The sequence below is a fragment of the Mytilus californianus genome, unplaced genomic scaffold (genome assembly GCF_021869535.1).
Source record: "Mytilus californianus isolate M0D057914Y unplaced genomic scaffold, xbMytCali1.0.p SCAF_6, whole genome shotgun sequence".
Classification (NCBI taxonomy): domain Eukaryota; kingdom Metazoa; phylum Mollusca; class Bivalvia; order Mytilida; family Mytilidae; genus Mytilus; species Mytilus californianus.
In genome coordinates, this window is record NW_026262712.1 from 75,189,285 (window position 1) to 75,215,839 (window position 26,555).

At 32.9% G+C, this 26,555-nt stretch overlaps 1 long non-coding RNA gene across 1 annotated transcript; it reads left to right on the forward strand.

The window, feature by feature from the left end:
- The first annotated feature begins 2,095 nt into the window (after positions 1-2,095).
- On the forward strand, positions 2,096-6,926 carry LOC127705933 (uncharacterized). Its single transcript, XR_007984120.1, has 3 exons — positions 2,096-2,184; positions 5,459-5,549; positions 6,606-6,926. It is a non-coding gene; the product is annotated as an uncharacterized LOC127705933 (long non-coding RNA).
- The last annotated feature ends 19,629 nt before the right edge of the window (positions 6,927-26,555 follow it).

The following is a 26,555-nucleotide window of genomic DNA, read 5'->3' on the forward strand; positions in this document are numbered from 1 at the left end:
TCGGGACCAGCGTGGATTATCTGACATAAAGATAAACGGAAGTATATTGACAGACAAAGACATATTTCCTAATGCAAGATTTGGTTTTAATAAAAGAAAGTTTCTGGTCAGCACAATACCTGTAAGTAATATATTGAAGTTTTGTTGTCCCCTGTTTGAAATGTTTAGTGTTTAAACTTCTACGAAATGATAAATGTATTATCTATTTAGCGATATAGACTAGTCAAATCAACTACTATCTAGGTAAGAACATGCTTACATATTAGGTATACAAAATTCAAATTAAGAATTGTCTTCTAAAACTGTGTAAATTTGATGAAATATTAAAAACATAATAAACTCTCAAAATTGCCTACATGTATATCATATTATAATAGAAACAAACTTTAATTACAAAAATACAAAGAAAATCACATGTCCTTCGAACTTCCAGTACCTGTTCTACGAATCAGAACTATTCCCTCGTATTCCTTCTTATTGAAATATATCGGGAACTCTATCTTTAATATATCATGGTATTGTAACATTTTCATTTTCTATATTGTATTTTTATAATGTTGGTTTTATGACATTGTCTTAAATAGGGCCCCGCCGAATGGCGGACTCCCTATAGTGATCAGTATGTCTGTCCGTCCGTCTGTCCGTCTGTCCGTCCGTCTGTCCGTCCGTCCGTCCGTCCGTCCGTCTGTCCGTCCGTCCGTCCGTTCATAACAAATCGTGTCCGCTCTATATCTAGAGAACCGTTATGATTTCAAAGTTTACACTTGACATGTATATTAACCAACACCAGAGGGTGTGTCATAATGTATGTACAACTTCCTAGGTCAAAGGTCAAGGTCAAAAACTTTGGTTTTAGTTGACAACCCCATGTTCTATGGTAAAGATCGTGTCCGCTCTATATCTTGAGAACCGTTATGATTTCAAAGTTTATACTTGATATGTATATAAACCAACACCAGAGGGTGTGTCATAATTTATGTACAACTTCCTAGGTCAAAGGTCAAGGTCAAAAACTTTGGTTTCATTTGACAACCCCATGTCCAATGATAAAGATACAAATTTTTTACCACACATTATTCACAGCAGGGCCCACAGAGATGGCTCCCATCTCAATGATATCTAGTTAATTACGATTCTGATTTACGATGGCAACTACGCTTTAGCTGATTTAATAACATCAGAAAACATTTTGAAGTACTGACTATATAAGTTTCAATGATGAATATATTTGAAATTTAATTCGGTATCCTTTTTTAACGTGAAATGGGGAAAGTGTGATGCATTTAAACAGACAATTACATGAACGACAAGCTAAGTGATTTAGTCGAATTCTATTTATTTAACATCAAATGTCATAATAGGAAACTTGTTTTCTTTTTTAAAGATAAATTGTATTAGAAACCCGTCATTTAATCTCTTGAAAAGAAAATGCAATCGATCAAGGTTTCAAAATATAACGCCTTTCGTTAAAGTAATCCTTTATTCATTTTTTGTAAATTTGTACGCAGTTGCATTCAAATATTTTGTACTGTTTAGACGAAACTTGGAGCTCTACACCTACGTTAGTTATTCAGAACATACTTTTTTTTAAATGAGCTATAAACCAAGATGATGTTCGTAAGCGTTACAGCGTTAAAGTAATATTTTCTTAAATATAATTTATTACAAAAGATTGAGAACAGACATTTTTTTATTTGAATGTAAACACTTTTCAATCCAGTAGTTTTATTTCAAGAGTGCAACATTTGCTTTTAATCATTTCTATATTACACAATGAATTTTCGCAATTATGAATTATGAATTATAGCTCTTCAACTGTTTTGGTACTCTCTCAGATTTCAAATGTTTGGCATTGAGCGTTCCTGATGAAGGTAAATCCAGAAAAGCGCTTCGTACGCATGAAATTATTAAACGTGTTGTTTTAAATTTTTTACACAATTAATTTTCGCAAGCGGACTTCAAAGCGCCATTAAGAAATGTCTTTTAACAAAATTATTTCCAATTTTAAAATGTATGAGTAACATACATGTCATGATCATACATGCATGTTATTGCATTTTAAAGTATATTCTTTATAGTTTTATTTTAGTCGTATCCATTTGTGATATTGGATAACACAACAAAGACATACACTGGAATAACAATGAAACTTTTGAAACAACTGTCAGACGGTCTTAATTTCACGTAAGTACATTTCACTGTATGCCATCTTGAAATCAAAACCTATATGATGTTATTGAGAAGAAGAAATATTTTGATAATGGCATGGTATCTTTACACGCTCTTAACAGAACCCAAATCAAAGGAACAAATTTTAGATAATGTTCATTATTCATGACATCATGATATATATTTTATATCTACATCTGAAGTGCCTATATTTATTTTCGTCTAGAAAGAACCCAGAGGGTTGACCATAGACATATGTCATCCTTGTGATTCTTCTGTCTACAGTATAAGCTTGCTAAAGAGGGTGTCCGTTTGACTCTCCGTAGTTGATTTTAGAATACGAAGCCACGCAAGGTCAGACCGGGGTATATAAATCATATTCCTTGTGGAGAGAGAGTTCCATGCTCTCTGTACGGTGACAAACTTTAGCAACAACTCTATGATGTGTCCGTAAAAAATGCCCCTATCCAACATACCCTCCATTGGTAAATATTTCATGCATATTAGAGATTTCCAATAAAATGACATACGTACGTAACTCGACGTACGGACCTAATGGGACTGGTTATTGCCAACAATTGAATTTGATTAAATACATCGCTCAAGTTTAAACAAAATATTCCAAGACTTTTAAAAGCCCACACTGGCATTTTCGTCCATATAAAATAATTTAATCATGACGAAAAAATGATAGAAATCTTGCATTTTTATTTATCACGTGGTTTTCCAGATTGCCGCCTTTATTTTTACTGACATAAGATCACGTTTAAACACACGTACCCCATACCTATCATACGTTTGAGTTATTTTTCATGGTTTTGATTATGACAATTATTTTTCAATATACTTGGCAGATGAACGCCCCATTATACTTTTTTTTCTGTCTTTCTTTATAGTTTATCTTTTTATTATACTTGTTGCGTGAAAAATATTTAGAAGGATATTTTTTTGACAATTTCAGAAATATCGAAACCAGAGTTTGCCAGAATCGATCTCTTTATAAAAGTTGAAAATTGAGATAAAACTATTGCTTCCATTTAATTTCTATACAAAAGTATTTTTCGGTTACTATAAAATGTACCGATAAAAAAATCTCTATATATGTTGTTTTTTAGAATTAAGGTGTGTTCGATAGGGATTGTTCTGTATTACAATGTTTAACGGGAATGCTTTCGGAGTCCAAATACAAAAGACATTTCCAGGCAATTTTTTTTATATCCCTTGAAGTAAATTAACTTATAGTATTTTATCCATTTTATTGACAAACAATTAAAAGGGGGTCACCGAATTCATTTTACTGAATAAATCATTAACGGAAATGTGTAAGGTAAGTAACATTGAACAACATAATATAATAAGATTTCGTTGCCAGATGAGGATCCAGTATTTTGAAAAGGGGGGATATAGGCAACGTTAATAGGATGTATGGCCATATATATATATGTTTTCGTTGCATATGTATTTTACATATGCATTTTTAGGACGAGAAGATGAAACTGAACCAGACTTTGTATTATCCCGCAGGAAGACATGTCATCCTACCCGGACACATGATTTGGACCCCGGACCGCCCAATCTTTGCTGTAACTGCTTGGCAGAGAGGCAGCCAATCTTCGATTTGAAACGGGCGAGAATCGAGCCCAAGACTTCCCGCACTCGAGCAGTGGTGTAGCTTTCATTGAAGCAATGAGGCAAACGCATCACCAAATGTTTGACCATTAAAAAAGAGAGACAAAAGAATTATATACCGTGTACTTCAAAGTATAAAGTAAACTGAGTGTTGACGGTTCAAAACGTTGACTGCTTTACTCTTTTCTCACTCATTCCTCATTATGAACGTTTTGAAAACTTTCTCTCATAAAATGAACAAGGTAGATGCAAATATCTTTTTTTAAGTACGTAACAGACAAAGTATACCTCGCAAAAAACTGATTAAAACAAGAGGTCATAACTGTGAAACTGATATGATGCTTGATTTTTTTTTTACAACATACTTGTTACTTTTGGTGGAAAAATTTTTCAACAGTCACTTGGCATTCCTACATTTTATGTAGTACTCTTCTACCTTGGTTAATATAAGCAAGACTTCATAGTTCACCCAGTTATTATCATCCATATATTTTGACAAAAGCTAAACGTTTAAAGTTAAAAGACATAGTGGATCTTAAACTGAATATCCCCAAATCTGTACAAAAACATTTTAGAGGAGGTCATACATATAATTCAGTCATTTATTTTTGTTTTGATCAGGACCTGTCTGTAACTGAATACTGAGAATTAAACCTTTAACCAGCAGTTTCATTGAAATATGTTGAATTAAAGCGCACTAGAAATATTATTTAATGATAAAATTCCACAAATCTGGATTTTTCGTAGACGGGGTTTTTTGCCAGTATGTGACCTATCAAGAGTATGATCATCTACACCTATTTTGCAATTCATATTTTCAATTAACCTCCACTCCCTATTGGCATTGACGTCTTTTAACCAAGGTGAGGCTTTGACTGTCAAGATTCAAATCATTTGCCTCACCAGAAATATAATTCAAGTTACGCTACTGTCGACTGATTGATAGTTGGTTACTTAACATCCAGTGGCAAATATTTCATGCATAATTAACGTGTAGAAAGCGTGGTATTCTCTCTACAAGAGGCCTTGGATTTAACGTCCCAACTCTAACCGGGCGGGACTGCGTACTTGTACATCCCGCACAGACAAATGGACTCCCAAATTGCCAATCGGAACAAGACCAATAGTGACCATATTTTTATTCCCCGATCAACTTGTAGGGGTAACTGTCGAGGCGAGCGCGCGACCAAAGAGACAGTTATGAATATGGCAGATACATATAAATGTAAGTGTATTAATAAAAACATTTGCAACAAGAATGTGTGAACTTAAGAGACCGTGCACCTTTACATGATCATATTTCCATGTTCAGTGCCTGATGTGTAAATGACATTTTGTAATGCAAATGTATATAAAAGGTCTACCAGATATAAACCTAATCACAATCAATTGTTAATCCAGTCGACCATATCCATAATTGTACTAGGTTTTCTTACTATGGAGATCTGAGTCACAAAATTTGAAATGGCTTCTGATATGTGTCGACTTTATACAAGATGTTTTTAACATAATCGTTGCTGGCATAAATTGAATGAGACTTTAACATACTAAGTATTATTTAATATTGGAAAACATAAGTATCTATCTATCATCTAACGTTTTTGTGGAATTCTCGAGTATGTGTTCCTAATACAGGCGAAATTGTTTATTGTATAAGCAGATATGATCTAATAGGACCACCAGACGGTAATTGGGGAGCAGAATTAGACAATGGTTATTGGAATGGTATGGTGGGACAACTTCAACGAAAAGTTAGTATTTCTATGGATTACTCTGTATGTGTTATATGAACTGTATGTTTTGCTTAAAACTTGAGATCAATTCTTTATTGAAAAAAACGTATCCGTATAATTTAAAATGTTAGTGTTAATATATATATGCTAGTAACCTTACGATAAACCCCAATACATTGTTTGTCAATAATTTCAGAACTGTGATTCGACAATTCTACTCATGCTTTGCTTTTATTATTTTTTATATATCATTTATTAGAATTTTGGTTTTCCCTTTCTAGTCCTTTTCATTACATGCTGCCAAGGGATCTTATTTGTTTTGTATGTGTTTATTTATGTTTGTTTTTATCAAATATAATTATATAAATTGATTAATTAAATATTTGTATAGTCCAACTAATGAACTTTTTGAACGGATGTAATATCCGGATGTTACTTATTTAGATATGGTTTAAAAGCGTTACATATGATTCCATTTATCGGAAGGATATCACTTCCTAATGAAAATCAGTTATAAAACCAATCAACAGTTGACTTTAATATCTTTTAGAAATAGAGTGTATGTTTTCTATTAACGACTTTTTTACTTGACACTGAAATTTGCAATGCAAAAAAAAACCGGGAAAATCAATTTCATTACACAAATACCGGATACAAAAATAGACACAAAAGTGCAGATATGGCGTGCGTTAAAAATTTTAAATATGTGAGATTTAAATAAAAAAAAACTGTTTACCTTCTATTTCTGTCTTTTTTGCGACATAAACTGAAGTGTTCTTTAGTCTATCAACATGATCAAGTGGATATGCAGTCAAAACCAATAGGAGAGCATGGTTTGCAGATTGATTTAATCATATATACATTTGATGTATGAGAATCAAACGCATAATCACAACCCCAAGCGAAGAAAGGTACTCCTGGATAAAACTAAATGATTTGTATATACTTTTTCCAAACCATATATGGTTTGGATTTCCTACATGGCACATAAAGCAGTATTTTAGTCCGACTTAAAATCAGTTTATTTCAATAAGATATCGGTTGTCATTTGGTATTTGATAATATGTTTTACAGGAAGTTGACATGGTAGCGACCGCTCTGACTGTTCTATCACAAAGAGAAATGGTGATGGATTTTACCCATCCTTATTACTATGAATTCTCGTCAATTATAGTCAAGAAACCCGATCCTAATGAAAAACAATGGACTAAACTACTTGATCCTTTCAGTTCGACAGTTTTCTTATTTGTTGGGATTTCGGTACCAGCTTGCTCGTTTTTACTTTTTTTCTTTGAAAAGTACAACCCGTTCTACAGCAAAGTCATACAGAGAAAGAAAATAAGAGGACTGCATCACTTCTCCGATTCATTTTATTATATGTATGGTGCTCTTTTAACGCATGGTAAGAAACATATAACAATGTATTGAAATTTGTATACAAACAAGACTATTGAGAATGATTTCTTTCTTTGGTATATTTAAATGTTTTAGTTTCAAAATTAAGTATTTAAAAAGTTGTGACGACCCACGGAAACCACACAGACAAGTATGCAGTGGCAATTTGTTTATTTGTTCTGAAGATATAAACTCGATGACCTGAACTAGATTTTATCCTTGATATCCTAACTGTCCAAACAAATATCCAAACATTTTCTATCGATTAATTATTTGGGAGGAGACTAACATCAACTGGTAATGATAAAAAAGTTATGCGCAATCATTTATGAGGTATTGTGGTATTTAAGGAGATTCTGAAATATTTCTGGACTTTTTATAATTCAAATTTTAGAAAAAAAAGTCAGTCAAAGCAAATTGAAGTTATATATCAAACAAGGAAAAAGATCAAAACCAAAGCGTCAGTCCAGAAAAACAGAAATACAAACCAGTGGACAATACAAAGGATCGATGACAAACAAGGGACAAATTAACGCTAATAACTAGAGACCTGTATTAGACTTACAAGACATAATGATAAATTCTATATGGGTATATGATGTCATTTATGCTTTAAATGACTATTACAGATACGATCAATTTCCTGTACCAGCGTTTTACTGTTGAAAAGTTCAGAATATACCCATTCAAAAAAATCAAAGACAATATGTATCATCCGTCCTCAGGCATCCTTCCTCCAGCCATTTCAAATAAATTGTGTTTTTAAATTCGAATGAATTATGGATCTTATATATATTACTCCAATATGATGAAAATGATTATATTAGGTCTTTTACAGTAAGTTAGGAATTTTGTTGTTTTTTTGTTGTTGCTTTTTTATACATTGTAATTGCAGACAGAGAAATCATTCTGACGAAGAGACATTTTATCTCTGCAATTCCCTTTTACTGCAGTGCATTTTTGTTGTCCATGGTTATCCTGGTCTTAACTCTGTCACGAACTGTTTTATCTGTGTTGTAATATGTAATAATTGCTGACACAATGCAAAAGAAGGATGTAGGAATAACTTCGTCTGCATTAGCAGACAAAATGAGACTTAGAGATTTTTTAACTTGTGCAATATTGTGTTTTCGAAGGAGAAATACTGATGCCTAATACTGTTTAGAATTTGCATGGCTAAGATCAATAAAACTGTTCCGATTATGATCATTTCGACGTTTCATACCAAATATTTAGTAGTCTATTTCCAATTATCAATAAAAAAAAGTATATGTACATTAAACGCACAAACGATATTCTGTTATTATTTATTTCTGTTATCAGTATTTTTTTCATCTCATTGTTAATTTCAACACAATCATAATCTATAGTTTAGCACCCCATTATTCTCTATTCTTTATTTTTTACCATTTTTTTCTATTTTGTATTTCTTTTTACGATAAATCGCTATTCTGTAAACCCGCCCCACACTCTTATGTAAAACATTAAGAAAAATAAGAATGATTTCTGCCTAAAGATTTCCTAGTTGAGTTCAGATTCAAAATAAAATAGCAATTAAAGAAACTGTAAACTGAAAAAAAATCAGGTATAATCTATTCAAGATTATGATAGATGCATTGTTAGTTATGTAAGCGAATCACAGTGAACTAGCGTTCAAGTTTAATATTACCCTGTGCAACAAACGCATCTGAAAATAATTAATTAAGAACTATATAGATATCGACGCAAACTTTTGAAATATTAATATCTGAGTTCTATATTACTGTTACTAGTACATAAAACTTGTGAACGCATTACTTTTTATAAAACAGTACATTTCGATATCTATACAAACATATTGTATTTCAGGCGGTAAGCACATTCCAGCATCGTCATCAGGAAGGACACTTCTTAGCTGCTGGTGGATATTTTGCATAATAATAGTAGCGACATACACCAGCAATTTTGTCGCCTTTTTGACTATTACTAAAGAGACGCTGCCGTTCGAAGGCATCGAGGGACTAGTAGAACAAAACATATATAAATGGGGAACGATTGGAGGATCGGTGTATGAAACCATTTTTAAGGTAAAAACGAACCAACTGGCTACTATCTGACAAGAGTAAACGATAGTCATCAATTCGATATCGTATTTCTTTATTTTATCATAATAATATAATCAAAATATAATAATGTAACCTTTCATTAGGATTTGATGAAAGATTGTTCGTTATAAAATGTTAAGTTCTAAGAATTCAGAAAAAGAGGTTGGAGATAGAAAAAAATCGAAATCTCTACTTCGAAAAAGAAGATAATCGATAAAGGAAACGACGACAAACAGCAGTCGTAATAACAGTAAACAGAAAACTATACATTGTGCATTATATATTACACCCAAAATATATTATTTATTTAGCCTGCGTTATTTAAACTACATTATACTCCATATGTTATATACATACATTGTGATGAAATTTTCAGTTCACAAATAGCTTAATAATTAAAAAAAAACACCACTATGAAGTGAAGGGCTCCGAAAATCAGGTTTAAGACTATGTTTCCGTTCGTTTCACTTCAGAGTACGTTTAGTTAGTTTAATGTTCGGTGTTAATAATCATGAATGTTAGGAACATACATGCAGCTTTGTCTTTGATTTGCATGGCTTATGTATAATTGTCCTCCGGATACTGCCTAATCTCTCTGACGATTGTAAAATGATTTCTTCCTACCGGTCATTGATTTCTCTATTTATGGCCCCGACATGTCTATTATATATAAACTCATCATAAATATATACCAGGATTAAAAGTTTGTACGCCATACGCGCATTTCGTCTACAATAATTCATTAGTGACGATCGAATCAAAAAGGTTGAAGTTTAAGAGCATTGAGGACACTAAATTCCGAAAGATTTTGCCAAATACAGCTAAGGTTATCTATTCTTTGGGTAGAAAATCCTCAGTATTTCGAAAAAATAAACAGGTAAAGTATAAATCAAGTGTTTCATTTTCTTCCAAACTAAACCGCCTCGGTGCTGTCGTTGTAGTGTGGTCACCCCAAGGGTAGGAGGACCAATACCCTGAATGTACTGGTTAAAACCAACGGCTTGAACATTTGGATTTGCTCTATCTGCACATGGTATTTAAGGAAAACGAGCATAACTGAGTCGGAATAATAGTTTTTTTTTCATGCAGACTGTTATCTTCTGAAACAGCATATTTAATAAATGGCACAGCATGTCTGTCCAGTACAAATCAAGGTTCATATTCAAAGCATATTGACATGTTCACATCCTGGTCTAAATGTACCAATTGCCATTTGACAGCAATCCCTCCATCCATCTTCCAAACTATTGTGTATGATGGTTATCTATTCTATGTAGCAATATTCCAGTAGTGTTTGTATGTGAAATATATACCACCCAGTTGATACAATATTCAAGAACTTTGTCATATCAGTACCATAATCTATGACAAAAGAGACGATTTCAATTTTGAAATTATAAACCAACTTTACCCGCGTATGGAGTATAATTTTCTTAACTCATACGATATCCAAGAGCTTGTAGCTACTACTCAGACTTTGTAAAACGTCATCTGTGTCTGAGCAAAAAAAAATAACGAGCAAGGGTTTTGTCAAAAAACATATCGTCCTTTTCTCAAAATGTTCATCAGAAAGTACCAAGACTGAATAGATAATACTTCACAAATTATACGGGTATGATCTTGAGTAATAGATTCTAGGTGCTGAAGCTGTTTATCCTTTTATTTACTTTACAGTTTCCCCTTTTTTTTAATCGTGTTATTACGTTTCTTCTGGTCGTTTGACTAGGTATCTATGCATCCTTAGATCGGGTTTTTGAAATTAAGTGTTCCTGGTGCATATGGGTTCTTAAGTGCAATTCGGTCGAAAGAGGTTTTAACAGAGTTGCTTTCATTTTGTTTAACCTTTTCAAATACAAAAACTTTTTATCGGCGTCCTTGATAATTTACTACCAACCACAAAAACGTTTTCATTGGCGTCATTGTCAAATTTCCAATCAACTATAACACCTCTTTTGTTGGCGTCTATAGTCGATTTATTTGTATAAAATAGAGAATGAAAATGGGGAATGTGTCAACAACCCGACTAAAGAGTAAAAAACAACCGAAGGCCACCGCACTCGCAGGCGGACTTCAGATGGCCCCTGAACAAAAAATGTGTACTAGTTCAGTGAAAATGGACGTCATACTAAACTCCTAAACATATAAATGAACTAAAATTAAAAACAAACAAAAACAAAAACAAACAAACAAGACTAACAAAGGCCAGAGGCTCCTGACTTAGGACAGGCGCAAAAAATGCGGCAGGGTTAAACATGTTCAGTGAGATCTCAACCCTCCCCTATACCTCTGGCCAATGTCTGTTTAAGGAGTATGTTCTTTAATGCCCTTAATTAGCACCTATTTCTAGCTAAAATTTCAAATAAGGATTTTATTGACCTATATCACAATGAATCACATTGATTCAAAGACTAGACAGGAAATACGTCTTTTTGTTGAAAATTTACGCCCTAGCGTTATTTTAATGTCGTCACAATTAGCAAACATTATATATAAATAACAAGTATATATATTTGTTTAGGGGCCAGCTGAAGGACGCCTCCGGGTGCGGGAATTTCTCGCTGCATTGAAGACCTGTTGGTGACCTTCTGCTGTTGTCTGTTCTATGGTCGGGTTGTTGTCTCTTTGACACATTCCCCATTTCCATTCTCAATTTTATTATGACTTTTCACGACAATTCCATAAAATAGTTCAATTTCCATTGATTTTTTTTACTCATGTGTCGACAAAAAAGACCTTTTCACATAATGTTTGTTATAACATTTACATATCTGACTTAAATATATTGGTTGTCGAAGGTTGCGCTCTATATTTACTAGCTCTACATTTGATTGAAATTCAGTCGATTTGGTCAAATTTCACCAAATCTCTCCATTCTGCTTATTTAGGTTGTGAATTTTTACACTTTGCCAAAAAAAAATTTCTTATGCGTCTTGTCATCAGCTTGAAATAATTTTCGTCTTGAAACAATTAACTTAAAATTAGGGGCCGAATATTGCCCTTATACCAACTTACTTCTTTTTTAGTCAGTTGTGATGTATGTCTGTGTTGTTTGTTTGCACATTTTTGGCAGCTTGATCCAAGTTATTGTCACATTAACCTATTATGTTTGCTTGGGTTGCTCACCCAGTTTTGTCAATATAACGGAACTATAAAAGCTGTCGTACAAGTGGGAAGTTCAGCTATAAATACAACCAGTTTTAGCACGCCGCAATTTTCTTCGGGAATTGCATGAACAGCCAATAATGACGCATCTGCCAAATTACCGACAAAAACATGGTCAAGACTAGAAAATGAATAAAGCAAGATAATTGTGAGAAAAAATTGTTTGTATTCCTCTAACAACATACAATATATATTTAAGAAGTGATCCATTAAATAAACTCACCATACATACCAGGATTAAAAATGTGTATGCCAGACGCACGTTTCATCTACAAAAGAGTCACCATGGACGCTCGATTAAAAAAAAGAGTAAAAAATAAAAAAAGTATGAAGCTGAAGGGCAATTGAATTAAAAAAAACAACTGTAAAGACTGTTTTATCTGAATACAACACCATGTAATTTTCTTTGAAAGGAATGAATTCCTTCAAAATGAGTTTCAGACAGATGTAGCTACTTGTAGACTGGTATACTTTCAATGTATTCATTTATATTGAAAACAACATGTTGTTAATTTATTTCTCTTAGTGTTGATTAAAACGACCAATTCTAAGATATAAAGATTTGTTTAAACTGGTATAAGTAAAAACTGTGTCGATTCATTTATGAAAGATGGTTTAATATCTAGCTTTACGTAATCTTACTCAGACATTGCTTTCAATTTTTTTTTCAGAATTCAGTACTGCCTGAGCGAAGAGCATTTTGGGACGATGTCGTTATATTCAATAGCACTGACCAGACTGTTCTTAGCAGTGATTATGATGCACAAATACAAAAGGTTTTAGAGGGAGAGTATGCTTTTGTTTGGGACAACATTCCAATGGAAATATCTGTAGCAAAAAGCTGTGAACTATCAGTCATTCCCACTGACATATTTTCAACGTATGCGATTGGTTTACCTAACAATTCACCATTTCAAAAAGTTTTTTCCGATGGGTAAGTCTTCAATATAAAAACAAATATAGATATTTCATTAATTCGAAGAAAACAGGTCTCTTGAACCTCTTGAAAACCGGATACGATTTACATAGAGGATGAGAGACGGATATCAAATTTGTTTAAGGCGTAGTAAATTTAAATATGCCAAAAACCGTGGGATGCTCTCATCAACTCTGTACAGTGCTTTGTACTGACATGATTTATATCATAGCTTTCCTAAATTTTCCGTTTATACATTTCGAAATTATGAAGAAACTGAGGTTCTAATTCATAAAATATTTTTTTCAATTTTTTAAATGAAATAGAAGGAAAGTATTCTGCAATTTTGAATTGTTTTGATCGTACAATTATCTGTGAGTTCAGCGTGATCAAAAGACAACACAGTTATATATGACCTATATTTATAAATAAATACTGAATATCCATCTGGCTTTATTTCAGGATAATGTCAGTACTAGAGAGTGGACTCGTTGATCTCTGGATGTCAAAGATTTGGCCAAAACTTCATTCTTGTCATGAATTATTGTTGACTCGAGCAAAACCAATTACAATTTTTGATGTGCAGATCGCACTTTACCTTATTGGAGTTGGGATATGCTTAGCCCTCTTATCTTTACTCACTGAATGTTTCAAACGTAGATGTCAAAGATTGATCAAGAAACGTGCAAGGTCTAGGCAAGAAGGCGAAATACAGAAGAGTGACAAACAGAATGAAACTATTTCAAATACAGAAAATACTGGGTCGCAATTCATATGACAAACAAGGAATGAAAGCATAGAAATCATATTGAAGAAGTGTATTTTTCTGAGACATAAAAGCTGATAATATTTGCATGGCACATCTAGCTTATAGCGGCATTAAATAAAGATATACAAAATAAAATCTCTATTATCATTATATCTTATCAATAAAAAGTAAAATATAGATAGGAAAATTCGGTTGTACGTTAATAAAATAACATACATACACACACACACACACACACACCGAAATCTAGAGGACAATTTTTATTTCTCGACAGCATAGTAGTATGAACATTTGACAGAGACTACAAGGATCGCATATGGACGACCTATTTTATACATGACCAGAGCAGCTGTTATATTTAAGACTACTACTGAAACAGTTCCGAAATGTGGATTGTTCCATTGACATGTTGTTGCATCTTCATAATAGATTTTAATTACAAAACCTTCCTCCTTGTTATCTGTGCAACAACAAAGTAAAATATGATTTAATGATAAAATTCAGTTCAGATAAAGTATTTAAATTTGTTTACAGTATCTTTGGTATCTTTTGGCTTCTCTAAAAAAATATAAAATATAAGTATATAAAATATCAGACCATATTTAAAAATAGCTGATACTTTATTACAAATTTATCAAATTTATCCCCGTGTTGATCCATTTTGCAAAACAACTCCTAATTACAAATGCTACATTTGGACGTAGCAGACATGCCGTAAAAGATAAAATCATTATTATCGATGACATTAATTTTCAAAATTCTGTTAAACATGTACAGATTTCATTTTAATAAAATTGAGAATGGAAATGGGGAATGTGTGAAAGAGACAACAACCCGACCATAGAACAGACAACAGCAGAAGGTCACCAACAGGTCTTCAATGTAGCGAGAAATTCCCGCACCCGGAGGCGTCCTTCAGCTGGCCCCTAAACAAATATATATACTAGTTCAGTAATAATGAACGCCATACTAAACTCCAAATTGTACACAAGAAACTAAAATTAAAAATAATACAAGACTAACAAAGGCTAGAGGCTCCTGACTTGGGACAGGCGCAAAAATGCGGCGGGGTTAAACATGTTTATGAGATCTCAACCCTCCCCCTATACCTCTAGCCAATGTAGAAAAGTAAACGCATAACAATACGCACATTAAAATTCAGTTCAAGAGAAGTCCGAGTCTGATGTCAGAAGATGTAACCAAAGAAAATAAACAAAATGACAAAAATACATAAATAACAACAGACTACTAGCAGTAAACTGACATGCCAGCTCCAGACTTCAATTAAACTGATTGAAAGATTATGTCTTCATCATATGAATATCAGGCACAATCCTTCCCGTTAGGGGTTTAGTATCATACCATCATAACATATATGAGAAGAACATAACCCGTGTCATGCCAACAGCTGGTTTTTAAATAAATGTGTTTAGTGCCGATGCAAAAACCCTATAAGTGAATCAATATTAACGCCAAAATATGCAATCTTTAATGACCCGACAACAGTATCGTAACTATATCCCTTCTTAATAAGTCTATTTAAAGGTTTTGTTAGCTTCAGAGGTGAATACTGACATTTTTGTGCTTTATAAAGAATATTTCCATAAAAAATTGGATGCGAAATACCTGAACGTGTAAGCTTACTTTTATCAAAGTTCCCAAATTAACCATAGGACCAAAAAAAAATTAATTCATGTCTGTTTTAATGTTGAGGTGTGTAAAATTTAAAAATCAAGAGATTTTTTGTTACCCATGCATGACGTCACAATAAATGCAGTTTCGACGTCACGCATGTTTTCGTGAAATATACAAAGAATGTGGTCATAAGTTGCATAGTGTGGGGACCATCAAATATAGAACTCATGCAAGTACCAACAAACTAATTCACCACAATGTTTATTTTTATGAACAACAACCGTTATGTTAATATTTTATTGTGGCGCTGCAAACGCTCAGTAATACGTTCTCATCTAACATTAAAAATTCTGATTCACGGTAGTTTTAGAATATTTCTCGTTTCGTTTTTTTATATAGATTAGACCGTTGGTTTTCCTATTTGAATTGTTTTACACTAGTTGTTTTGCGGCCCTTTATAGCTTGCTGTTCGGTGTGAGCCAAGGCTTCATGTTGAAGGCCGTACTTTGACCTATAATTGTTTACTTTTTTCACATTGTTACTTGGATGAAGAGTTGTCTCATTGGCACTCATACCACATCTTCTTATTTCTATCAAATAGGCCAAATTATTGTCCACCAGACAAACGTGAGCAAATACAAGAAAAGTAATGAAAATTATGTTTTTCTTTTTATCGAACACTTGAATATCGTGAATCTGGCATATTGAAAACCTGGTGTATGCTGAACTTAATTGTAATCGATTAACTTGCATTTCTCAGGCCTGTTTGTCTGTATACGAACCTGGTGTATGCAGACCCTTACATTTTTCTGATACATTGTATTTCTCAGGTCAGTATGCCTGCATAAGAACCTGGTGTATGCAGAAACTTCAATGATTTTTCTGACATATTGTATTTCTCAGTTCCGTATGCCTTCATAGGAACCTGGTGTAATGCAGAACATTCAATTTATTCAAATGTTGTATTTCCCAGGCCTGTATGCCGACAAAACCACTGAAGTACGGGATTTCACCACCATGTTTGTATATTAACAAATATCCCCGATTCGTATGAATTACATTGAAGATTCCGCAAACACCAGTGTTTGCGGAATCTTCAATGTAATTCATACGAATCGGGGATGTTTGTTAGCATACAAAGCGTTGCTGAAATCCTGTACTACAGTGGTTTTGTTTAACACCGATTTCGGGATTCTGGAAACGACTGACCTGTATTTTCCCCCTCAAGTTAATATTAAAACGTTAATTTTCAAAGCAAACTGGTAAAGCATTTTCAGTTGTCACTCTCTGAACATGAAAACTGATTTACAAGTTTCACGATTTTGATAACTTTTTGATATGCATATTTGGCATATTAAAATCACGGAGAAATGAGGCAATCAAACATTTTACTTCTTGTAGACAACATTTTAAATGAAGTCGGGACCTTGTGACGTAAGGCGGAGGGAATCACAGACGGTTAGTATAATAAGGGCCTTGAATTTACGCGAGTCACTTTTACCAATACACTTGAAATATAGTAATCGATCACAAAACAAAACAAAATAGCCTTTTTTTTTACTTTTTATCGGTAATTGAGTAAAATTTAAGAATACAAACTAAACTGAAATGGACTATTTGTCTGCGTTGACTGACAACTAATCACACCTTATATCACGCGCATTTTTTTATGACGTCATCATGGAGTTCCCGTCACGGAGAAGAAAATGGACAATTCATTGAAAAGTATACAATCTATTTAAATGTTAAAATACCAGAAGCAAAACTAAATGTTAGTACTATTACGATAAGTGAACCTAGCTGTTTTTGTACATTTTCCACGAACCATACGACCAATACAGCAGCTGCAGAAGTTAGTGCAAATAATTATGACGTCTTGAAAGGCTATTTTAATACCTTCTCGTGACGACTAAAACAGATGGTTGGAACCTCCCCCTTTTTTTGCTTGACAACAAATGCTTTTGTATTGGAACATATGGTTGGAACCCCCTTTAAAATGGTTTGATCCGCGCCTGAGAAGTATGATAATTGATTATGCTCGGACACTACAAACTTCACGATCAACCACAAGCCTAGCTACGCAACCGTAGCACTGATGGTCCTTATGATAATTTTTTTCTGACAGCTGCAGTCTTCACGCTCAGCCTTGGCCACAGCCAGACATTTTTTGGCTGCAAAAGTTTATCTTGAAGCCGATCAGATTGTTTTCTCAAGAGGCTTTATGTAAGACCTCGGGTGGCGAAATTTGCCTTTCCTTTTAGATTTTCCTATAATTTTTTTATTCTTTGTTATTTACTTTTTTTGTTAGCTATTTCCTTTTTACTATCCAGCTGTACCCCACCCTTTTTTTAAAAAAAATAGAGAGAAAAAAAATTGAATGGGAAATACGATTAGGTGTATTCATGGTGATATCCCAATGTATTCATTAATTTTCCCGTTTTTCAAAATGCATGACCACCCAATTCAGCTCTTATTCTTTAAAACAAATCTTAGGAAAACTGTCACATGATTATGCAGCATACTGTGATGTGTGTATGTAAGAAGCTTTTACTGTAGCCGAGCTAGTAATTTATGAAAAATTAGCAACAAAATCGAATGACTGGCAGCAAAGATTAAATCTTTGAAATTAAGTGAGAAAAAGTCAAAAGAGAAATCAATTTTAAAAAATGTACAAGTACACAGATATCAATATTTGATGTAGTATTGTATTGATATTCGTTGTTCCGTAAAAAGAAAGTATATGTCCTGAGGATGATACCATGTTTTTTATGAATCAACTCTTTTTCCCGTTGTGTATTTCACTGAAGCTATTACACCGATGTCATTTCAATTTTAAACGTTTGGCCTTTGTTTAAGTTTTATTATCAGTGAGTTAAGATAGAAACAAATCGTATTTCTTAAAACGTGCAATAGTAGAAAATCACTATTCGAAATATATATATTTATTGGTTAAGTCAAAAACAAATATAGTAACAATATTGAGTTGTCTTTCTTAGACGCTCGTCGTCAAATCTGACATTGGAGACAACAACTTTTGTCGTGAATGAAGTCGAAAGGAAGACAACTCATTACTCTTATAAGTCGAATGGTTGGATGGATGGCTGCTATGTACAGCAGCAAATTTAATGCATATTCAGAACGAGAACATGTAAATGTAATATGAATAATAACTCCGCTTTTTACTAGACCAACAATTTGAGCCAGATTTTCAACGTGCTAGTTCACATGGTAACAGTCCGCAGGAAGACATGTCATCTTACCAGTCCTTGCTGTCACTTCTTAATGTCGCGTACTTAGTGGAGGAGCATCAACAACCAATTTTGTTGTTTTTGGTTGGACTCGGCCGGTGTTCGAACCCACGACCTCCCGCACTCGAGGCGAACACGTTTCCACAAGACCACAGAGGGGCTTTAGCCAAAAGGTTTTCAATTTAAAAGTCGTATTTTTAAAAAATAAATATATCACGTAAATGCGAACCAAAATTCCAAGTCTTTAATAGTACTTATTGTTTTCATAACGTGAGTTTAATGGGGAGGGTTGGGTCCGAACTCCTTTACTACGGCTACAAACATACTCAAGGAATTCATGTCTGGTTATTTATCCTATTTATCCGTACAATAACGAATAAAATTGAGAATGGAAATGGGGAATGTGTCAAAGAGACAACAACCCGACCATAGAACAGACAACAGCAGAAGGTCACCAACAGGTCTTCAATGCAGCGAGAAATTCCCGCACCCGGAGGCGTCCTTTAGCTGGCCCCTAAACAAATATATATACTAGTTCAGTGATAATGAACGCCATACTAAACTCCAAATTGTACACAAGAAACTAAAATTAAAAATAATACAAGACTAACAAAGGCTAGAAGCTCCTGACTTGGGACAGGCGCAAAAATGCGGCGGGGTTAAACATGTTTATGAGATCTCAACCCTCCCCCTATACCTCTAGCCAATGTAGAAAAGTAAACGCATAAAAATACGCACATTAAAATTCAGTTCAAGAGAAGTCCGAGTCCGATGTCAGAAGATGTAACCAAAGAAAATAAACAAAATGACAATAATACATAAATAACAACAGACTACTAGCAGTAAACTGACATGCCAGCTCCAGACTTCAATTAAACTGATTGAAAGATTATGTCTTCATCATATGAATATCAGGCACAATCCTTCCCGTTAGGGGTTTAGTATCATACCATCATAACATATATGAGAAGAACATAACCCGTGTCATGCCAACAACTGGTTTTTAAATAAATGTGTTTAGTGCCGATGCAAAGACCCTATCAGTGAATCAATATTAACGCCAAAATATGCAATCTTTAATGACCTGACAACAGTATCGTAACTTTTTCCCTTCTTAATAAGTCTATTTAAAGGTTTTGTTAGCTTCAGAGGTGAATACTGACATTTTTGTGCTTTATAAAGAATATTTCCATAAAAAATTGGATGTGAAATACCTGAACGTATAAGAAGTCTGCATGTTGAGCTATATTTACGAATGATGTCCTTATACCGATGATAAAATTTAGTAAATGTTTTGACTAGTTTGTGTTATCCAAAACCCTGGTGTAATAATTTTTCAGTAATACATAAATTTCTCTCGTTAAGATCTAAAACAATATGTGGTGCACAGTTAGTCCCCATTGGAATTCCGATAACCTGACGATATACGGAATCCCCAAAGCGAACAAAAATGTTATCTAGTAAAAATTTAAGGGCATATATAGTATCAAAGCATGTCCAATTGACATAGTTTTTTTGTTTATTGCTACTAAAAAATGACCTAAAAGAGTTTGAACATATATATTCACATTCTGACTTTTTAAATGCCCATTTAATTAGGTGTGTGAATTTTTTCTTAATGAGAATGTGAGGCAATGTGGTATATAGGGTAGAAAAATCAAAACTTTGAACAGATTCAAAATCACCAATATATGCATGTAATTTATCAAGTACTTCCAACGAGTTCTTGACACTCCAAAAGTAATAATTCCACTATTTTCGAAGGCCTTATTTGAACAATTTATTATCAGGTTTTTGATTGTACCAAGTGTACTGGTAAGAAGAATAGACAATTTAGTAGTGGAACAATGAATATATTAGTCACTATTCTATCAGCGTACGACATATTTTTCTGGTTGTGGGCTGGAAGAACAAATGCAATCCGCATTACTTAGTTCACGGTCACCATCATTAATTGGTTGCCTAGTAAGATGTTTTGGTGTCTTAACTAAATAGCGACATCTTTTCGTGGTCTTAAATCATCAACTACTAGTGCAGTCGAATGATCTGTAATATAACCGAGACATTTTGACATTTTGATTAAATGTGAATTCATGAGGGCGATACATTCCTAGCAGGAGACGCTTGCCCTGTTATCACATCAGGTCTCGCTCCACTCGTACGATTCTCCTAGTTATTGTGTATTACTTTGTCTTTTCAAATTGATTTTTTGAAATTTGAACATCGTTAAACTATTGTCGCCTTAATTTAATTACTGTTCCCTCAAATTTATGTTACTGTGTCTCTTATAAACATCTAAAAATATTTATTTTTATTATTTTTTCTTGAGCAATCCTTAACATAAAATATGCTTGTGACATCGTACAGGAAGGCTCGTAGTTTCGGCTTTACTGAAGAAGATGTTACAGTTTTTCGTAATAGTGGTAAAATTTCGAGTGTTTTAGTTTAGAACATTTGTTTCTAATTCAGGGAAGTTTCATTTTTCCAGCATTCATTTCATAAAATGTATTTAGCCAGAACACAATATAGGTCAAGAGAATCGTTTTTATTTTTTATATATGGATTCAGCATCATTTTGATTCAGAAAATAAACCAAACTAGTTTACAAATTTATAATAATTTTTTTTATTATTATTGAAAAGTTGTTATTCTGAAATTTAAGAGGGAAATCATTGCACGGGTAGCATCATGTCTGGTTGTGTCACAATTTGTAGATAAAGTATTAATTTACGGCTCTCATTCTATAAAATTACAAAAATTAGGCAGCAAACATATGTTTTACGTGTGGAGGACGTTTTTTTCAGCATATAATTGGTATTCCTATGGGAACCAACAGAGGCACTCGGCATGACAATTTGTTCAAATAGGATATTGTTATTAGGAAGATTTTATACCAAACAAACGGAAAAGAAGCTCACATTTACCTTTTAATTTCATGTTCCGTTTTATGGACGATATGTTTTCACTTATAATCCCGAAAATATGCTGTTGCATCCGAGTGAACTTAAACTTTAGAATACAATAGACAATGTTAAGCCTGTTTCATATCGTAAATAACATCTAGAAATTGATAATTGTGGTCTGTGAGAATTACACTTTACCACAAAGAGTTGTTTTATGATCAACGTTCCGGAAATCCTGAGTTTACTGCGGTTTTATTTTCTAATGAGGTATCTGTTACTCACATTTTAGTTTTCTGATTATTTTTTATGTACTTTTGCTTTTGTCATATTTCATTTGTTTATGGTTTGTCTTTCGTATGTTTTTGCTGTAGACATATCGACTTTTGGTTGCCTTTTTTCTTTGTATTTTCCAGCTTTTTGTAACTTTACTTTCCAATTGATAGAGGAAAATAAAGAGGTTTAAATCCTTCGAAAATAAGTTTTCTCTGAAACTGACTGTAGAAATCTCATTAATGATTATTATTGTATATTGATATACTCTTTCGATTTAATATGGCACGGATGACAAATCACTGGTAGTTTGCGTGGAATCTTAATTTTAGATGAGTCTAAACTTTGTTATAGGATAAGTCGACGAAAGAAAGACACGTCATGGAAAACAGAAATAGTATGAAATATGAAAACAACACTTTCATGCGTCCGAAGCGCTTTTTTTATAACTTTCATCACATCAGTTAACAAAACGTTCACAGAAAAATAAAGTTTAATCTGGAAAGATAAGTAGATCTTAATCCATCATTTTTAAATGCAGATTAACATATTGATTTATTTCATATTTTACTTGAATTGCCGTTTTATCCCACATTTATACCAATGAAGGACAGTCAGTGTGTTTTTCCAACAAATATACTAAAAACAACAACACAAAAAATATTATTATTGTCATTTTAAAACGTAAAATAACTAAAATATCGAACTCCAAGGAAAATTCAAACCGGAAAGTCCCTAATCAAATGGCAAAATCAAAAGCTCAAACACATCAAACGAATGGAAAACAAATGTAATATTCCTGATCTGGTACAGGCATTTCTTTTTGCAAAATATGGTGGATTAAACCTGGTTTTATAGCTAGCTAAACTTTTCACTTGTATGACCGTATGACAATATATAAAGTACTTCCTGATATTTTTTTGATATTTACGTGTCACTCTAGCGCTGAATATATTGGGATTACTTCATTGTAATAAGGTTAGCAGTACATCAATCCGTATTATGTGCAATTTGAATATTTGCTTATGGTATTTAAACATGATATGCATCTATCCTATATAGATTACTACATCGGTAAATTCAAAATATGAAAAATTAATTTTTAATTATACGGTATCCAAAGATATGAAATTGAGTATTTGTAGTATAAATTCCATTTACATTTACATTACAAATGATGAGTTTATTCATATAATCAATGAGTTTGATATCCCGTTTCTAATGCGAAATTTACAAGTACAGCCAAACTTTAAAAAAAAATCTTTCTATCTGCGAAAGAATTAGGTAAAAGTTTTAAAACTTATAGACAGCAGCTTGAATGACATTTTTAGTTTGTTTTTTTTAGATTGTAATTATTTAAAATAAATAGATATTTGTGTTTTCTTGGGTGACAGTATCCAACAAACAACTTCAGCTGGCTCCCTGTAAAAGCGAGCTTTTGGTAATTATGTACCTTTTTCACTTTCAAGTTAGTGGTCATCTTGTTGGTAGCTACGCTGTGCAGGTTTTTGCGTGAACCCCCCCCCCCCCCCCCCCTTTCCCTCAGGGGGTTCACGCCTATATTGGTGAGTTTTTGGTAACTTCTATGTGCCATTCGGATATCTTCGGAAACAAGATTCTCGGAACCTCTCGAAAATTTTCTATCATTTATGCAGGTAGTTATCTATGTCTTTGATACGGTCTCTCTATGGATAGGCTTCCACGTGATATTGTATATTTCAACAATCAAAGTTCATTTGGAGATCGGAAAGTAAAAATATAAGTACAAGATTGCAATCAAAAAATCATTTATAAATTGGAACCTATTTGCCTTTTGACGAAATATATGTGTTTTTGATAATGCGAATGTTATCAAATATCAAGTAGAATGATAACCTAATTATATAATTCATGTTTTGAGACGGTCCCTGTACGCGTTGTGTGTGTAGTATTTAATGCAACGTACTATTTCGCATTGTGACAATAAACCTTGGAATAGTTTATTAATATATAATGTCCCAGAACAAACTGATTATTTCTAAACGTTTACCACGTGATATTTTGTATTTCAATCATAGCCTGGGAAAATGTCGGAAAGCACGAAGAAAATTAATAAAAACGATATTTCTGTTATAAATACTTATCTTAGGTCGGAAACACAGTGGTTGGAAAGCAGAGAGACAATTAAACAAAATGATTTTTCTGTCAAAAATATTTAGTTTCAGTTATAGAAACTACCAGACCAAGAGAATATTTATTCATTAAAAATATCAAGTCTAAACTGAGACTAAATGTATTCTTAATATAATCTTGGACATCATATATTAGTATCATATATTCGTTGCTTATATTTTGTATAGCAATATATTCATATAATACAAAGTTAGACTTTTAAGAAGAGATTGATTTGATAAATTATATGGCCATCAGTAAATGCTTGACGTTTGAGTTTATTGATATTACATTCTAAATGTTCGGAAAGATTCATTCACAGGAATGTATGTTAATTAAATTTCAATTTTTGTTTTTGTTTTTAATAGTTCAACTTTATAGCATCTAAATCTTTGCAAAATGGTACGATTTTGAAAATTGTATTCCTTGTGTTGACCAGCTATCCTACACACGTCTTGGTTCATTTACATTATATATCACCCTGTTCACACGACACACTATCGGTCTGCGTTCCCACAAATTCCGGATTACATGGTAATGAATCCGTAGTCAAAACACTTGAGGTTGGTAGTTTGATATCCGAATTCAACAATTAAACATTAGATTTTAGCCTGGATTAATATATGTGATGACACAAATGCGTATTCTTATTCAGAGTATCAGTGCGTGTGCTCTCCATTTACTATTTCTTGCGCAAGAAAACCACGTGCATGCATCAATACTAATTTCACTCCCGAATGTGAAATTTCGCATTTCTTTTCTAAATTCAGGACACGACAGTTAGAGCTTGACGTGTGACTTTCAAGCATGGTCATCATTACTTAAGGTATTCTGATCTCTAGCTATAATTTCTTTTTTCTTTTTTCTTTGTGTTTTTTTTTTTTTTTTAGTGACTGACCTATTATAAACTTTGAAATTTTCTAAAAACTAAGTATTTTCTACACCCCCCCCCCCCCCCCAGGAATAGATTACCTTTGTTGTATATTCGGCAAAATTTTTGTTTCGAAATTTTGGGTCCTCAATGCCTTTCATCTTTAATCAATCCAAATATACTTTATTTGGCCTATTATATATCTTTTACATAAACCGATTCTTTTGAGAGTATGCTCAGCTATTCATAAAACTTTTCAATAAAAATGAGATATTCTTCAAAAACAAGTTTTCCTGTAGAATATTTGGATTGATTAAAGTAACTTCAGGAAAGCCTTACGATTTGAGATGTTTTATGAGACTAAAATAATTGTCAGTATATTAGAGGTCCCAATGATGTGTTACTCTCAAGAAAAAATATACGAACCCTTCTTATAAGTTGCATGCCACTGGGTTTCACTTCACATGAAAATTGGATTTTAAAATTTATCTATACAACATTTACCAGAAAGCTTCAATAACAAGTATTAGAATATTTGAAGGCATCAATTAAACAAAATATGAAGATATGAAAGATAAAATAAATGCATCCAGATCATAAAGCAAAGCGAGTGGTGCTTATTCTATATTGCGATTGGTTTGTGCAATTTGTTTTATACATCCGTATTACAGATTGTGATTTGCAATAAGATTTTTAAAAAAATGATGTACACTCCCAAGAAATAATTGAAATAGTCAAGCCTCAAAAGGAAAATACAAATAGTAGCCGTAAATGTACACATTTCTATTCACAACTCAAACCCAACATTGCTTTCAATTGACTTGTGCAAGAATCTACATACAATTACATATTTTCAATAAAGGCGATACCTTATTCTACTCACAGTAAATTATTTCAAATAAAAATAAAAAAACAAAATCAGTAACAATTTTTTGGTGACCAGTCACCGGTCTCGGCTTCACGTATTGCTTTTCTATTTTTAAAGAAAGCAACTTGTTATTTTGTGTTTAAGTTTTACGACAAAAAAACAAATGGGGTCTTTTCAGTAAAACTGAATTAACCACACAACAGTTTGTTTCTGTGCCATATCAGGTTATAAGGACCAAGTGTTGTTCGTTGAAGTTTTGACTCTGTTTAATTTTAAACTCCGGGGTTTTTTTTATGAGCAGTGTGGTGATGAAAGATGTAAATCAAGCTCTTTTAAGTCTTCAAGATACAGTTCCATTTGAATTCAGTTTTCATTAAATGACATTTTTTAAGGTGGAGATTTTTATCAGCATTATCTCCAGAAAAGACTATCTTTTTATTGATAGCTTGAAAGCGTTCCGTGTACCATTCTGATTTAAATCAAAGGTTTCCATTTTGCAATTGATCTTTGAATCAAAGTGTTGAATACGTTTCTTGAACCGTATACCTTTTTAACTTATGGACAAGCGTTCACTCCGACATATGATAAGGGAAACAAGGGCTTATTTTATAATTGCGTATGTGTTTAAAGGGATGTTACTTCAAATTATATATAAGATCACTGAATTTCAAAATATCAAAATTTTTGGTCAACGTAGCATTTCGATCATAAAACAAACCAAAAGTTCAAAACTTTATTTTTGAAGATAGATT